Below are 12,553 nucleotides of genomic sequence, written 5' to 3'. Positions count from 1 at the left end.
ACTCAGACGCCAGCAAGGTGGAGGTGGAGTACTGGTTTGGGCTGGTATCATCAAAGATGAGCTTGTGGGGCCTTTTCGGGTTGAGGATGGAGTCAAGCTCAACTCCCAGTCGTACTGCCAGTTTCTGGAAGACATCTTCTTCAAGCAGTGGTACAGGAAGAAGTCTGCATCCTTCAAGAAAAACATGATTTTCATGCAGGACAATGCTCCATCACACGCGTCCAAGTACTCCACAGCGTGGCTGGCAAGAAAGGGTATAAAAGAAGAAAAACTAATGACATGGCCTCCTTATTCATCTGATCTGAACCCCATTGAGAACCTGTGGTCCATCATCAAATGTGAGTGTTAAAAGTCCGCTTGTTCACTGTAGCTGTTTTATACTACGTTACCCATAATGCACCTCGGTATCTGTACTTCCGGTTGGGAACGTGTTCAGCGCAGTTCTGCACAGATGAGAGGTGTGTCGGAGGTGTAACGTATTTACTTGCATTCCTGTGTGAGTTAATACTGTGTGCGTGCTTACCATGTGAGTATTGTAAGATGAGAGTGATGCTTGTTTGACTTTATCTGTGTAATTTGCTACGTAAGAAGCTAGTCCCGGGTTTTTTTGGCCTACTACAGGCAGCCTTGTGTTCAGCCCATATTTCATTCTATATACGACTTACTGTCAAGCATTGTGGATGTAACTATTTACTATGTTTATTCTCTGAAGCGTTGTAATCGGCAGAGGTCTGGTTTGCCAATGTATATACGAGCCAGAAATTCATTTATGGTCTTAGGGTGCCATCTAGTGGCCATGAGGTTATGGCAGATTGCGTAACATTACGCTGGAAACCCACGGTACTGTATAAGGGGTACACTGCTATCCGTAGTGGTTAATACAAATGTTTGTTCTTTCTGTTACAGATGACCACACACACACCCATATACACACTCACACCCCCTTTACCTGCATGTGAATACTGTAATGCCTCCCTACCAACGCTGTACATCCTGTTGATGTCATCTGCCACCTCCTTAGTAAAGTTATTTGAACTACATCACTGTGGAGTACCGTTCCTTCTGACCGAGGACGACTCAGTTGAAGCGTGATCGGCAATCAGTGCAAACATACATTACAGTGAGATTTACAAGGAGGGAAATCAGTACACCTCTCTGAACAGTGTCTGGGAGGCTGTGGTTGCTGCTGCACGCAATGTTGATGGTGAACAGATCAAAACATACAGGCTTTTGAGTGTCCTTGCAAAGAAAGGTGGCTATATTGGTCGCTGATTTGTTTTTGTTTTTTGTTTTTTTTGTTTTTGTTTTGTCAGAAATGTATATTTGTGAATGTGGAGATGTTATATTGGTTTCACTGGTAAAAATAAATAATTGAAATGGGTATATATTCTTATTTTTGTTAAGTTGCCTAATAATTATGCACAGTAATAGTCACCTGCACACACAGATATCCCCCTAAAATAGCTAAAACTAAAAGCAAACTAAAAACTACTTCCAAAAACATTCAGCTTTGATATTAATGAGTTTTTTGGGTTCATTGAGAACATGGTGGTTGTTCAATAATAACATTATTCCTCAAAAATACAACTTGCCTAATAATTCAGCACTCCCTGTATGTGGAAGGAAACCGTGACCTAGGACAAGCTAATGGCATAAGATGTAAGTACAACTCCTCCGGTTTCACATGCCAAAAAAATAATTTTTGGTTCCAGTTCTACAGGGATTTAAAAATAGTTAGGTAAAACGGAGTGCCTTCTCCGACCGGTCGTAAAGGGTTACCGTATTTTCACGACCATAAGGCGCACTTAAAAGTCTTAGATTTTCTTCAAAAAGTACGGCGCGCCCTATAGCGCAGTGCGCCCTGTGTGTTGTAAGGAGGACGTAGTAGACAACACCATGAGAACGCTAAAGGGTGAAGTGTGGGCGTTGATCGTGTATATACCGGACAATCGCGCATACCTGTCTAAAAGGACAGGTATGTGCATTATGTGGAACATCGTTGTTTTAACAACCCTGAAAATGGCAAAGAGACACGCTTATGAAGCAGTTTAAACTGAAGGCCATCAGCTATGCGGAGGAACATGGAAATCGAGCAGCGGCGAGAGAATTTAAGATTAACGAATCGATGGTTCGCAAATGGAGGAAGCTAGAAAACAAGCTCCGGCAGGTCAAGAAAACGCAGCTGAGTTTCCGCGGACATAAGGCGAGGTGGCCCGAGTTGGAGGAAAGACTCGAGCGGTGGATCATCGAGCAAAGAACGAGCGGGAGAAGCGTTTCGACGGTCACCATTCGGCTAAAAGCAGTTTCACTAGCTGAAGAGATGAACATTGAACATTTCCAAGGAGGTCCGTCTTGGTGCTTTCATTTTATGAAACGGTGCCATTTTTCCATCCGGACCAGGACTACGGTAGCACAGCAACTTCCAGCGGATTATAAGGAAAAGCTGGCCATCTTCCGCTCCTACTGCAGCAAACACATCGGCGACAAAAACATCCAGCCCAGCCACATCACAAACATGGACGAGGTCCCACTCACTTTTGACATCCCGGTGAGTCACACTGGAGAAGAAGGGGACCAGCACGGTAGCGATACGCACAACGGGGTATGAAAAGTCTTCTTTCACTGTTGTGCTTGGCTGCCATGCTAATGGACAGAAACTGCTATGGTGATTTTTAAGCGAAAGACTTTGCCTAAAGAGAAGTTTCCAGCAGGAATCATCATTAAGGCAAATGAAAAGGGCTGGGTGGATGAGGAAATGATGAAAGAGTGGCTGAGGGAGGTGTATGTAAGGAGACCAGGTGGTTTTTTCCATGCATCACCATCGCTCTTAATCTGTGACTCTATGCGTGCCCATCTCACAGCCGATGTGAAAAAACTAGTGAAACAAATGAACTGTGAGCTTGCTGTCATTCCGGGAGGCCTGACAAAGGAACTCCAACCGCTGGGCATCGGTGTGAACCGCCCGTTCAAAGTAAGGCTGCGAGCGGCCTGGGAGCGATGGATGACCGATGGAGACCACAGTTTCACCAAGAGTGGAAGGCAGCGCCGGGCGAGTTACGCCACAATTTGCCAATGGATTGTAGATGCTTGGGCTAACATGTCTGCTGGCACTGTTGTTCGAGCTTTCGCAAAAGCCGGCATTATTTCCGAGGAGCCGCACGGCACGGAAAGTGACTCTGACAGTGAAGAAAGTGAACCTGGCATGTTTGATGGAGATTTAGCGCAGCTGTTCAATTCAGACACAGAGGATGAGGACTTCGATGGGTTTGATTGATGATAAAAATGTGAGTACCAAACTTTGTTTTGCTCCTGCTTTATTTTTAAATACGCACACTTGTATGCTTGTGTGTTGTTGATGATGACGATTACTGGTAATAGAAATGTGAGTAAGGTATCGAACTCAGGTTTGCTCCCGCTTTATTTTTAAATACGCATACGGTACTTGTATGCGCCCTATAATCCAGTGCACCTTATGTGTGTGTTAAATACAGTAATGGCACACATAACTGAGACTGCGCCTTTTAGTACAGTGCGTCTTATGGTCGTGAAAATACGGTAATTATATATTTTATGTAATAATTTAAAAAATTTGGGTTAAAAACGATAGAAGACAAATGGCACGATAGACACTTTTCTATCGTCCACACGATAGATATCGTCATATTGCCCAGCACTAACGACTTGTACGCGCTGACTCCACTGACAAGGTATGAAAAAATGTCACGCTACGTCAATAGCGGTAGGTCTTCAGGGATTCTACGTCACGGCTTTATTTCATGTGGGTCCACATTTCCAATGCATGCTATTTTCTGCAAGTGCTGCTGCTTGGCCTCACAACGCAATCAGTCTCTATACAGTCTCTTCTATTTTGAGCTACTTTTAAGCATCTTTCTTGTAGTCGTCGTTACAACACAGTGTGTTTGTTTTGATTCATTTCCCCGGAAGATTGCGCAGTGTTCCCAGGGTTCCGTGTACAAAAGGCCCCGTAGTTATGGTTTTATTCTGTTCAGTTGTTAGTTTACCTGTAGTTTTTAGAGTGGCCAGTAGAGGTCACCCCACCGCTTTGTATGAGAGACTATGTCCAGGGAGAAACGTGGGCAAAGCACCTGAGCTTTTCTGCTCCAGATTACCGGCAGAGAGTTGGTTATTCCGTGAGAAGTGTGCGTTAATGAGCAACGTAAGTTGGGGATGTGTGAGGATGTGATAATAAGATGTGTTTGGGACTGTAACCAAGGTTAGGGGGGAAATGACTATGTTTCTGTCTGTGCCGCTAGCGGGTGCTAAGCTAAGCTAACTTTCCTGCCGTGTGGTTGGGTATAGCTGTGTACCTGGTTAGCTCTCTCAGTGGGTCTATGCGTGAGTCGTGGGTAATATATGGCCTATGGTATTAAAGGGGATGTTAGTTTATTTCCCGCCTCTGTTTATGTTGATGTACTCTGGAGATATTGTTGTGAACACTTTAGTAATGTAGTATTTTCTTTCTGTTCCTTTCAGAGACCACACACACACACACACACACACACACACACACACACACACACACACACACACACACACACACACACACACACACACACACATGCCCACGCACCTAAACCTGTATGCAATACCTGCTCCTCTGACAATCCCTGTTACCTTCAACTGTGTGAAGTCAATACAAGAGTCTGCACTATCCTCGGTGTCTTCATTGTCTCCCTTCTGAACATTCATCCGGGCCTTGAGCAGTATTCTGGCCGACACTCCAGGGAGTGGTAGCTGCAAACCTGAACTAGCACCTTACAGTCCTTCCAGTACAAGCTATCTCCCTAACATTCCGTGATGTCAACTCCAAAGCCCTATAGAGAGAGTAGTGGAAGCCTACTGCGAAGGGTGCCAAAGGGCTACGTTTGCTTGCTTGTTCAATTATTTCCATCATGCTTTGACTGCGGCTGTAACCAGACCTATTTCAGCAGGATTTCTAAAAAGTGTTTTGCCAGACACACAAAGCCGGACAACTTTTGTTCTGAGTCTAAGAAGCTTAGAGAGAAAATGACCGGACTTCTCGTGTGGCTAGGTGCTGTTGAGGTTCACTTTCTCTTGACTTCACCGATTCTTTTGATATCCCAGCTGGAGAAGAAGGGTCAGATGAGGCTGAAGTATGTTTTTTCAAAGCTTTATTACCACTGATCCCACTACATGCAGTCACAGCAAACACCAAGTGGTTCTGAGAAGTACTTCTCATACACACACCTTTATAGGCTGTATTCCAATTCAGGGTATGCAGCCTTGGAGGATGCGGGCCACGCGGGAATCGTCCTCAAAGACCGAAAGTGAGATGCTTGTGTAATGGGACGGTCTGGCCTCCATGGCGCTGCTCAGGTTGCCTAGCAACCATGATACTAACCGCTGAAACGTTTCATACAGCGTTGTTTGAAATGGAAGAGAAACTGTTTTTGTTCATCTGTTTATTTTTTTATGAGCTTTGTTTGATTTGTTGAGTATCTGAGGCTGAGACCACGGGACTGTAAAAACATGATTGTTGGGCTTCATTTCTGTACTGAACAGTCATTTTAAGATTAGCTAGTAAATAACAATTAGCTAATGTTGTTCATGAGACTAAAGTCATCTCATGTTGGTGATGTAAATATTATACAGCCAATATTACAGTTATTATTATATTATTCATTATTAGTTATTACAGCATTGAACTTGAACTCTGTGTCAAATACTGAGCTTCAGTAAAGATTCAAGTTGCATTTATTTATGTCCTATCACCTTAAATCTTCACTCAAAGACAAGTATCTCTGACAGTGTATATATAGATGTATCTGAATCAGAATCGTGTTTATTGGCCAAGTATATGTGCAGACACATACAGGGAATTTGGTTCCGGTAGATGGTGGCTCTCAAGCACAGCAATGTAAAACAAACACACACACACACACACACACACACACACACACACACACACACACACACACACACACACACGTCTATATATACACATTACACATACATACACAAAGCTGTGTAAACCAACTATAAATAACGAACCTAAACTTATATACATAAAATACAGAAATGAATGAGGTGGAATGAATACTACAAAATGTACATAAGGTGCAGTTGCAGTCTGGCAGGGGGAGCAGTGTGACAGGTCAACTGTTAAGAAGGGAGATGCTGAGGGGAAAGAAACTGTTCCTGTGTCGGGTGGTCCTGGTCTGCAGGCTTCTGTACCGTCTGCCAGAGGGCAGCAGATCAAAAAGTCTGTGTGCAGGGTGTGAGGGGTCTGTGATGATTTTCCCTGCCCGTTTCCTGGTTCTTGAGAGGTACAGATCCTGGATGGAGGGCAGGGGGGTGCCGATGATCCTTTCTGCTGCCCGTACAGTCCGCTGCAGTCTGCTCCTGTCCTGTTTAGTGGCTGCTCCATACCAGACTGTGATGGAGGAGCACAGGACAGACTCAATGACCGCAGTGTAGAACTGGATCAGCAGCTCCTGTGGAAGAATGTATCATATATAAGATACTAATATTGTTATTTCATTTTGTTGGCATTACTAAATATGGCTCAGTTCTTACATATATTTGTAACAATATATGTAGATTAATGTTGTTCGTGTGTAATTTACGTTGAGTAGGCTAACCACGTTATTACATTAATGCATGTAAGGTGAACTAGCAAACACCGTCATAGTTACATGGCTTTCTTCTTGTCTGATGGCAGATACTCCCTTCACCTTGGCCAAAAAGGCTAAAATGACCAAAGAAAAAATGGAAAACGGATAAACATGAGAGGTTTTTGGACAGAGTTTTTTCCATTGTTTAAGCACTGCTTCCAGCCAAGAGTGATAGCATATATGCCCTATGGCTGCAGAAAAGGCTAACATTGTTATCTTTTTACAAAAAAAACAGCTGAACATGAGAGGGTTTTGGACCAATTTTGTGTTCTCCATTCTTTAAGCACCAGTTTGAGTACCGTTTAAGCACTGGCACCGTTTCAAAAGTACCAGTTTGGTACTGGTATTGGATAGGGCTGCACAATTTTGCATAAAATGAGAATCACGATTTTTCTTCCTTAGAATTGAGATCACGATTCTCTCACGATTTTCTTTTCCAATATAAATATTTATTGCACTTATTAACTGCACATCAACTTCGTAACAGTTGAAACTGAACATAAAAACAATAAATAAACAAAAACAACAAACGTCTCACATTTGTTGTTGCTGCAAAATGTTGTACTGCTTGAAATTCCGTCTCCACCATTGCTCGACGCTGCGTGTATAGAGCAGGTAGTGCAACAATAGAAAAATAGTTGCGGGACAGCACTGTGTAGCGTTTGTCTAGGGTGTTGATCATTTTCCTAAATCCCTCGTTTTGCACAGTGTTGATGGGAGCCATATCTTTGGTCAGGTGATAAGTAATAGCCTCCGTAATTTCTTTGTGCCTGCGGGAGTTCGACGGGTATAGGGAAGCACCCGTTATTGATGTTTGGGTGGTTGACCGGGTTGGATTTTCTCCTGTCACTTTCTTGTCTTCCCTGACGTGCTCTCCGTTGTTTTTTTCCTACTAATTTTAGCATCACACGGCACAGCTTCTGTATCACGTGGTATACGGCTCCGCCCTTGTCATTTGTTGAGCAGGAAGAGTGAGCGCTTGTTTTCATGCAGATTACGTCACGGATCAAAATGCGGTACAGTCGTCGTCTTTTTTTTTTCTTTTTTTTTCTTTTTTTTAAAAATCGTTGTCATTTGGAAATGAGATCGCACAAAAGTATGAATCAAGATGGCGATTTTCTAACGATTAATCGTGCAGCCCTAGTATCGGATAAAACCTAAACGATACCCATCCCTACATACAACCACCCTTTACCTTCCCATATGGAAAAGAATTAGTAAAAAATTATATGATTTACTCATGAAAGTGGCCACTTTCTCATTACTTTCATATATTGTTTCAGTAAGTATCCAAAACATAGAAGTTTCATTATATAATTTTCAAGGGGTCTTATATCTGTTTTCACTCTTGTATGCTTTTCATACAAGTTTCACACAAGACGGATACAAACTTTATAAGATTTATATATATCCTTTCCATGTGGGTTGTCTGGGTGGAGTAGGTGGAATCTAATGAGGTGCTTCAGGTGGTACTGCTACCATTGAGTGTGAGCTGGACTTGTGGATCTATAGAAGTCCATATATACAGGGTGTAGCATCCACTGGGTAAAGGCAGTGATATGCAGGGGGGTCAGTGGCTTTTTCCCTTTCAGGTTCTTGTGACAACTGATGACTTTCTTGTTGTAGTTGCTTCTCAGTTTCCACATTGAAGTTTCATAGGTATTGTTGTCACTGAGGAGTTTAGTCATGTTTATTTGCTCTGCTTTTTTTTTATCAGGGATAAAATACATATACTTTTTGTGTCCAAGCTGAGTAACAGGAGAAGAGTCTGGTTGAGCAACAGAGGAACAATTTCAGCCATTTGGACTCAGCTCAGCCACTACAGAGGAAACAATGACTTCAACACAGAAGGTGAGAAAAATATCACAGTTACACTGTTATTGAAACTGCACAGCTTGTTGGTTTTTAAAAACATGTTAACAGCAGCATTATCTTTTCCATCCCGGGCTCCTCCATATATACACAGAATCTACATTCACAACAAAAGAACTCAGATGTTACAAGAAGATACAAACATAATTTTTATCGGTGCACATTGAAACAACAATATCAAAAATTGAACTCAATTTTTTATGAGTAAAATATTTTCTCAACTTATCAGTATTTCTTCAATATGTATTTTTCATTACGACTGTCATCGTAGCAGATCATTGAAATGTGATACAGTGGGGCAAAAAAGTATTTAGTCAGCCACCGATTGTGCAAGTTCCCCCACTTAAAATGATGACAGAGGTCAGTAATTTGCACCAGAGGTACACTTCAACTGTGAGAGACAGAATGTGAAAAAAAATCCATGAATTCACATGGTAGGATTTGTAAAGAATTTATTCGTAAATTAGGGTGGAAAATAAGTATTTAGTCACCTCAAACAAGGAAAATCTCTGGCTCTCACAGACCTGTAACGTCTTCTGTAAGAAGCTTTTCTGTCCCCCACTCGTTACCTGTATGAATGGCACCTGTTTGAACTCATCATCTGTATAAAAGACGCCTGTCCACAGCCTCAAACAGTCAGACTCTAAACTCCGCCATGGCCAAGACCAAAGAGCTTTCGAAGGACACCAGGAAAAGTATTGTAGACCTGCACCAGACTGGGAAGAGTGAATCTACAATAGGCAAGCAGCTTGGTGTGAAAAAATCAACTGTGGGAGCAATCATCAGAAAATGGAAGACATACAAGACCACTGATAATCTCCCTCGATCTGGGGCTCCACGCAAGATCTCATCCCGTGGGGTCAAAATGATCATGAGAACGGTGAGCAAAGATCCCAGAACCACACGGGGGGACCTGGTGAATGACCTGCAGAGAGCTGGGACCAAAGTAACAAAGGTCACCATCAGTAACACACTACAATGGCAGGGAATCAAATCCCGCAGTGCCAGACGTGTTCCGCTGCTGAAGCCAGTGCATGTCCAGGCCCGTCTGAAGTTTGCCAGAGAGCACATGGATGATACAGCAGAGGATTGGGAGAATGTCATGTGGTCAGATGAAACCAAAGTAGAACTTTTTGGTATAAACTCAACTCGTCGTGTTTGGAGGACGAAGAATACTGAGTTGCATCCCAAGAACACCATACCTACTGTGAAGCATGGGGGTGGAAACATCATGCTATGGGGCTGTTTTTCTGCCAAGGGGACAGGACGACTGATCCGTGTTAAGGACAGAATGAATGGGGCCATGTATCGTGAGATTTTGAGCCAAAACCTCCTTCCATCAGTGAGAACTTTGAAGATGAAATGAGGCTGGGTCTTCCAACATGACAATGATCCAAAACACACCGCCCGGGCAACAAAGGAGTGGCTCCGTAAGAAGCATTTGAAAGTCCTGGAGTGGCCTAGCCAGTCTCCAGACCTCAACCCCATAGAAAATCTGTGGCGGGAGTTGAAAGTCCGTGTTGCTCGGCGACAGCCCCAAAACATCACTGCTCTCGAGAAGATCTGCATGGAGGAATGGGCCAAAATACCAGCTACTGTGTGTGCAAACCTGGTAAAGACCTATAGTAAACGTTTGACCTCTGTTATTGCCAACAAAGGTTATGTTACAAAGTATTGAGTTGTATTTTTGTTATTGACCAAATACTTATTTTCCACCCTGATTTACGAATAAATTCTTTACAAATCCTACCATGTGGATTCATGGATTTTTTTTTCACATTCTGTCTCTCACAGTTGAAGTGTACCTCTGGTGCAAATTACTGACCTCTGTCATCATTTTAGGTGGGGGAACTTGCACAATCGGTGGCTGACTAAATACTTTTTTGCCCCACTGTACTATGACCAGAAGGTGGTGGAAACACACCTACAATGTGTTTGTTGACATGATTGATTCCACTAATGGAGGGAGTTTCAGTTTGTTCCACGACTGCATTTCACTCACTGCCTCTGTTTGTATCTCTGTCACTGCAGGACCAACATGGAGCAAGAAGTCAGCGCTCTCAGGAGGCCGACAAACCTCACAGAAGAAAGGGAAAGAAAACATACAGCTGTGATGAGTGTGGGAAGGATTTTACCCGGGGTGCAGACTTGAAAAGACACCAACTCATCCACAGTGGATTTAAACCTTACAGCTGTGACTTGTGTGGAAAGTCTTTTACCCACGCTGGAAACTTAAAAACACACCAACTCATCCACAGTGGATTTAAACCTTACAGCTGCGACTGGTGTGGAAAGTCTTTTACCCAGGCTGGAAACTTAAAAACACACCAACTCATCCACAGTGGATTTAAACCTTACAGCTGCGACTTGTGTGGAAAGTCTTTTACCCAGGCTGGAAGCTTAAAAACACACCAATTCATCCACAGTGGAGTTAAACCTTACTGCTGCGACTTGTGTGGAAAGTCTTTTACCCAGGCTGGAGGCTTAGAAAAACACCAACTCGTCCACAGTGGAGTTGAACCGTACAGTTGTGAGTTGTGTGGAAAGTCTTTTACGTATCGTTTGGGCTTAAAAAAACACCAACTCATCCACATTGTAGTTAAAGCACACTACTGTGAGTTGTGTGGTAAAGCTTTTGCTCAAAGTCGAAACTTACAGAAGCATCTAGTTACCCACTCTGGAATTAAGGCGTACAGCTGCGACTTTTGTGGAAAAAGTTTCAGTGAAAAACACTACCGAAATAGTCACCTACGGATTCACACTGGAAATGATGTTTCCTGCTGTGATCAGTGTGGGAAACTGTTTACAACAGATGCACAGTTACAACAACACATGTTTAGCCACACTGAGGAGAGACCTTACAAATGTGACCTGTGTGAGAAGACTTTTAAATCTCCACATCAGCTGAATAAACACCAACAGATCCACACCAGAAAGTAACTCTACAAGTGCAGTTACTGTGAGGATGTATTTACCTTTTTATCCTGTATTTTTAACCTGATTGTTTGGAACAAGTCTGATCAGTAAACTTATGGAGTTATACTGAATGAACTGTTTGGGAAAATGAAGACTCATTTTCTCTCAGTAAGCTGAGTGTTATAATGTAAACAGTAAAATGTAATTGGACGTTGGCAGAGATGCTCTTTGTTTCAGGCGACATTCAGGATAAAAATAAATAAAGCAGAGCAACACCGATGGATCCAGTTCTCAGCCCTGTCGTCGCTGTGGTGGTGGGAAAGAGTTTCTTTGTAAGCTTTGTGGAAAAGCTTCCAATCATCAACTGGACCTAAAACCACATCAACGTAGCCACACTGGAGACAAATGAACTACTGCAAAGAATGTGGGAGAGGCTTCCACACACTAAGTACATTAAAAATACATGAACTCTTTCACAGTGGGGTCAAAAAGCACATCTGTGACCAGTGTGGGTCATCCTTCACCACTGAACATGAGCTCAATGAAAAAGCATAAGCGAATCCACACAGGAGAGACACCATACAAGTGCAGACACTGTGACAAAAGCTTCTCACAATCAGGTCATCGTAACAAACATGAACGTACACACATGGAAGTGAACTTCAGCTGTGACCAGTGTGACAAGAGCTTCAGGAATCTCAGTTCATACTCCGAGCACAAACAATTTCACACTGTAAATAAACTGTTTCACTGTTACCAATGTGCAAAAACATTCACTTCATTATCTGCTCTGTGCAAACATCAGCCTGATCATGCAGGACTGAAATCACTGGATCACAATGAATCTGAAGAGAGAGAAAGATCCTCTTCTGGTTTCAGGCTCAGACTTAAAAGCCTTGAGATCAGGCTCCACAGAGTTCAGATGGAATCTCCTGTAAAGAGTGTCAGCTGATGTCACACTTGGATCTGAGGTAGCTCTGATTTCTGGAGCTGCAGTGAATAATCCTGAATGTTACATTTAGGAAGCTGCATGTATAGATATGCATATCAAGTTTGTTTTTTCCTTTGAGGGATTTTAATTCTCTAAAATGTTATCCCTGTTACATTTT

General features: G+C 42.7%; 1 long non-coding RNA gene across 1 annotated transcript; it reads left to right on the top strand.

Moving 5' to 3' along the window:
- The first annotated feature begins 274 nt into the window (after positions 1-274).
- Positions 275-1,040, top strand: LOC120728269. Its single transcript, XR_005694665.1, has 2 exons — positions 275-526; positions 907-1,040. It is a non-coding gene; the product is annotated as an uncharacterized LOC120728269 (long non-coding RNA).
- Positions 1,041-12,553: the final 11,513 nt, after the last annotated feature.

The sequence above is a fragment of the Simochromis diagramma genome, unplaced genomic scaffold (assembly GCF_900408965.1).
Source record: "Simochromis diagramma unplaced genomic scaffold, fSimDia1.1 OVJJ01000341.1, whole genome shotgun sequence".
NCBI lineage: Eukaryota > Metazoa > Chordata > Actinopteri > Cichliformes > Cichlidae > Simochromis > Simochromis diagramma.
This window is presented reverse-complemented; position numbering and strand designations above follow the sequence as displayed.